The sequence below is a fragment of the Neomonachus schauinslandi genome, unplaced genomic scaffold, assembly GCF_002201575.2.
Source record: "Neomonachus schauinslandi unplaced genomic scaffold, ASM220157v2 HiC_scaffold_2722, whole genome shotgun sequence".
Lineage (NCBI taxonomy): Eukaryota > Metazoa > Chordata > Mammalia > Carnivora > Phocidae > Neomonachus > Neomonachus schauinslandi.
The window spans coordinates 1-4707 of NW_025411411.1; the positions used below are offsets into that span (position 1 = coordinate 1).

General features: G+C 43.3%; 1 pseudogene; it reads left to right on the forward strand.

The window, feature by feature from the left end:
- The first annotated feature begins 2274 nt into the window (after positions 1-2274).
- Positions 2275-3241, forward strand: LOC110582751 (annotated as a pseudogene).
- The last annotated feature ends 1466 nt before the right edge of the window (positions 3242-4707 follow it).

The window sequence follows — 4707 nt, forward strand, 5'->3', positions numbered from 1 at the left end:
TATTCATGCTTTTTGGATATTGGTGCACATTTTAGAGGTCAATTGGGGGTTGTCCTATTGGGGGTTGGGGGATGATTTTTTTCTCTGAGTAGCTAGAGTATCAGGGCAGAGTCTAGGATATAGGGTAGAGGGGGTGATCTGCTTAGTGTCTGAAATGTCTTTTCAAAACCTAGACTTGAGGCCCTTGAAAAGGCAGTCTTGTTATTGAAAGCCTCTGATTGGTGATATTTCATGTTTTCTCATTAAGCAAAAACTTTAGAAAGTTCTGACACTTAATTGGTCAAAAATGGGAATAACTTAGAAGTTTGTTCTGTTCTCCCCAGACTGATTGCTTAGGGATGCCCTGAACCTGGACTAATTAAGAAGAGGTACCTCAGTGACTAAATCCCCTTGAGAAGGAGGGTAGAGGGAGGGAAAGAGAGAGAAAGAGACTCTCAGCTCCTCACAACACTGTTATTTCTGGACTTTTTCCTAAGCTCTTCGTGAGCAAGTTGTTTGGGCCCCTGTGTGTGGCTCAGCAGTAGCAAAACAACAGTTAGCCTTAGCCAAGCCCTGGAGGGCCTGGAAGTGGTGGAGAGACCCCTCCATGGAGGTGAGTGCCTTCTCAGGGTTTTCCTCTAGGAAGAAAAGAGTCAAAGAAGATCAGGGTAGAGTTCTGGGCTTGGCTGCCTCCTACAACAAGGAGGCTAAGAGTCTGAAGAATGGATGAGGCTCATCTCCAAATCCCCTGTGCACAGGTGAGAGCAGATTCTGTCCCAATAGAAGCAACAGACACTGCTGCTTGAGAACATCAAGATTCTTCTATATTTTTTCACCTAGTGCTCATTATGCAGACATTGTAGAAATATAGATCACTGAGCTGTCCCAACAATTCTGTCCTTGACCTGTTTTCCCATCATTAAAAGGCCCACAGAGACTTAGAAGAGGTTGTATGAGTAAGGGAAGTGAGGAAGGGAAAATGGTAATGTGAGCCATGAAGGGAAACCAAGAAGAGTAGGCTCCAGGGGGTATGGCTCAACTATTCAGGTGAGGAACAAGTACTATTTAGCACACATCCATACATCCATCATGTACTAACAATTTATTAGCACTACTTTGATAGCTCAACAACATTATATATATAAACATGTCCCTGCTCTGCTCTCATAGAGTTTATATTCCAGTGTCACAGATGAACAATGAATAAATATAATTAAATTTCCTGTCCATCTTCCTTGCTTTATATTTACTTCAGCATGATTAATAAACTAACACCATAATTTTAGTTACTTGTCTTGTATATGGTCTAATACCCACCGTCCCCTTGACTATAAGCACAAAGGGCAGGGATTTTTGTTTGTTGTAGTCACTGCTGCATTTGCTTCACGTTACATGAAGGAATGAAGTAAGTACACATATCATGTCAGGTAATAATAAGTGCTACGAAGAAATGCTAAAGTCCAAAAGTGAGCAGATCATTCCAGCTGGGGTAGGGTAACTGGCAAGAGTCCCCTGAGCAGATGACATTTGAGTAATGGGATAGATAAAGTGAGAGGTAGAAATTCAGACATCCTAGGGGGGCTACTGGCCTCAGATCTATTGTTGTCAGTGCCAGGTGCCACTTTTACTCCCTCCCAACACTTTGCAGGGCACGTGGAGTTTGAGAAGAATGATTCTGCCCTGGGAAATTATCTCAAGCTCCAGAGTTCTCATTTGTAGATGTAGTCCTCATCTGTACAATGGAGGTTTATAATCTGGGAAAGCAGGGATGTAGGTCTTAGACACTGTGCCGCTTTTCTCCTGCCCCAACATGGGTCTAGACAATACCAGTAAGGATGAGGCATAGGGTTCAACATTCCATGTTTTGAACATCACTGAGAGCACCATTATGTCATCATGCTACATGTCCACAAGAAGAAGTGGACAATCCCAGGACTGGAGAGGCTGATCAACTCATATTCAAAACTGGCCAGTTTAAACAGTCTTATCCTCTGTCCCCTGCGAAAAGGCACATCCAATGGTGTAAAAAGACAGGGAAAGTTTTCTTATCCCCAATAGTGATGAAAAAGTCTTTGCCCTATCAAAACAGGTAGTCTTGAGGTAGATTGCATGTGCCCACATTCAGGTCTGGCCTTGTGCAGAGTGTGAGCAGTAGGGTCATGTTACCTGATCTTCAGGTTGGAAATAGTTTGTCAACCTAACCTGTCTTCCTTCTCTTTTGAGAGCAGGACCATGTGGATCCATGTTACCAGTCTTTGATCTCTAGGTTTTACAAGGAGCAGGAACAAGGACTAAATGATGAGCAATCTGTCTAGTGCCACTGAGTTCTACCTTCTAGGCTTCCCTGGGTCCCAAGAACTACACCACATTCTTTTTGCTGTATTCTTTTTCTTCTACTCAGCGACATTAATGGGAAACACAGTCATCATTGTGATTGTGTGTGTTGATAAACGTCTGCACTCTCCCATGTATTTCTTCCTTGGTCATCTCTCTGCCTTGGAGATCTTCGTTACAACTATTATTGTGCCCGTGATGCTTTGGGGGTTGCTGCTCCGTGGGATGCAGACAATATCTCTGGCTGCCTGTGTCACCCAGCTCTTCCTGTACCTTGCTGTGGGAACCACAGAGTTTGCATTACTGGGAGTGATGGCTGTGGACCGTTACGTGGCTGTCTGTAACCCACTGAGGTACAACATCATTATGAACAGCCGCACCTGCATCTGGGTGGTCATTGTGTCATGGATGTTTGGCTTCCTTTCTGGAAATATGGCCTGTCTATGCCACATTTCAGTTTACCTTCTGCAAGTCAAATCTGTTAGACCATTTTTTCTGTGACCGAGGGCAACTGCTCAAATTATCTTGTGATGATACTCTTTTCACAGAGTTTGTTCTTTTCTTAATGGCTATTGTCATTATCATTGGCTCTCTGGCCCCAACAGTTGTCTCCTACACCTACATCATCTCTACCATCCTCAAGACCCCCACAGCCTCGGGCCGGAGGAAAGCCTCTCTATGTGTGCCTCTCATTTCACCTTTGTTGTGATAGGCTATGGTAGCTGCTTGTTCCTCTATGTGAAACCCAAGCAAACGCAGGCAGCAGAGTACAATAAGATAGTTTCCCTGTTGATTTCTGTGTTAACCCCTTTCCTGAACCCTTTCATCTTCACCCTCAGGAATGACAAAGTCAAAGAGGCACTTCAGGATCAAATGATTCAGTGCTGTCCACTGGTCAAGGATTAAATCTCTCTACATCAGTTTTGAGTGGAAGCATCTTTACTGGTTATGTGAACCTGGTTTCTAAACCCTAGTTCCTCTCTTATCATTACCATCTCTTCAAAATCAAATAGTATGTACAATTCCCAATCAGCCCGTGGAAGGAGACAAGGCAGAGAAAACTGAAATCCATTATCTGCCCACTAGAATTCCAATTCTCAGTTTCTGATGATTCCACTATTGAACTATGGGAGCATATCCTTGGGTTTTGCTTGGACAAAGGAAACACATATATTTTTGTAGCATCCTATAGCTCAGTTATTTGCCTATAATCCCTTTCTGAAAATGTGTTTCCTGAGGGAGGAAGGATGTAGGAGTAAGCTATGGGTGCAGGTCTGAAATAATCAGAGTACCAAGGGAGAGATGCTCACTTTGTTTTTGTTTTTGTTTTTTCTTTCAGCTGTGTAGGGCTTTCTCTATATTTTGTGCATTTTCTCGACAAGACTGCCACAAGTATTTTAAATATTCTATGTTTCTCTTTTTCTCCTGTGGATTATCATGTTATCTTGGCCCCGTTGCTACTGTAAAGTAGATACAATGTTATATACATTTTGCCACAGCACCAATGTAGAGTGGTGATAAGGGGATTAGAATACTTTTCTTTTAGTAAGTCTTGGTGATGTAAAGATATGAAATATTTTGGCATATATGGGGATTGAGACAAATAAGAATTAAATGACTTAAGTCTAGAGACAGCATCCTGTGTTTTATAGCTGCTTAAATCAACTATGTCTGTTGAGACTGCTCTCAGACCCAGACTTCAGTCTTCATGGTGCCTTTGGTTCTTTGTCTCCCAAATCCAAGTGTCTCAGTGCCTTGCCATAGATCTTCCGTGTGGGGAGCATCAAAGGAATGAGAAGCTACCCTCCTAACTTGCAGTTCTTCAGGAATTCCAGGGCATGGCTTTTTTGGCAATGCAGTTGTAGGTAGTTCATAATGTTTGAGGAAAGTGTTGATTAAATGGTAACACTTAGCACCTCTTGCCAGCCCTGAATTGGGTGGAGATACTGAGCCACCCAGCAGTGGGTGATGGTGTTCCATAGGATTGCAAAGAGTCCTATGTGAGGATGCCTTCCATTTGGTGAGGACAGGGAAGACCACCAAGTATGATCTAGTTGATTTCACTGCATACCAGTACCAGATGAGGCATTGAGAGTGGGTCCTTAATCCAGCCCATGCTCTGCTAGCCAACCAATGGGTTGTGATGGAACTGCATTGGCTGGAGAAAGGGTTGAAGACTGATACAAAGTGATCCCCCACCCCAGGCTCATTTCCTGACGTCTGCTCTCCCTAGAAAAATACCATGTTTTCTCCTTCAGTACTCCAGAGAGGATGCCTTTTCTAATCTACACAAGGCTTTGCACAGCCTATGTTGTCTCTGGGCTGGTAGAGGCAAATTAGGAGGACAGAAAAGAGCCTCCCTGTCCTCATGTATGGTTTCTTTGGTTTTTCAAC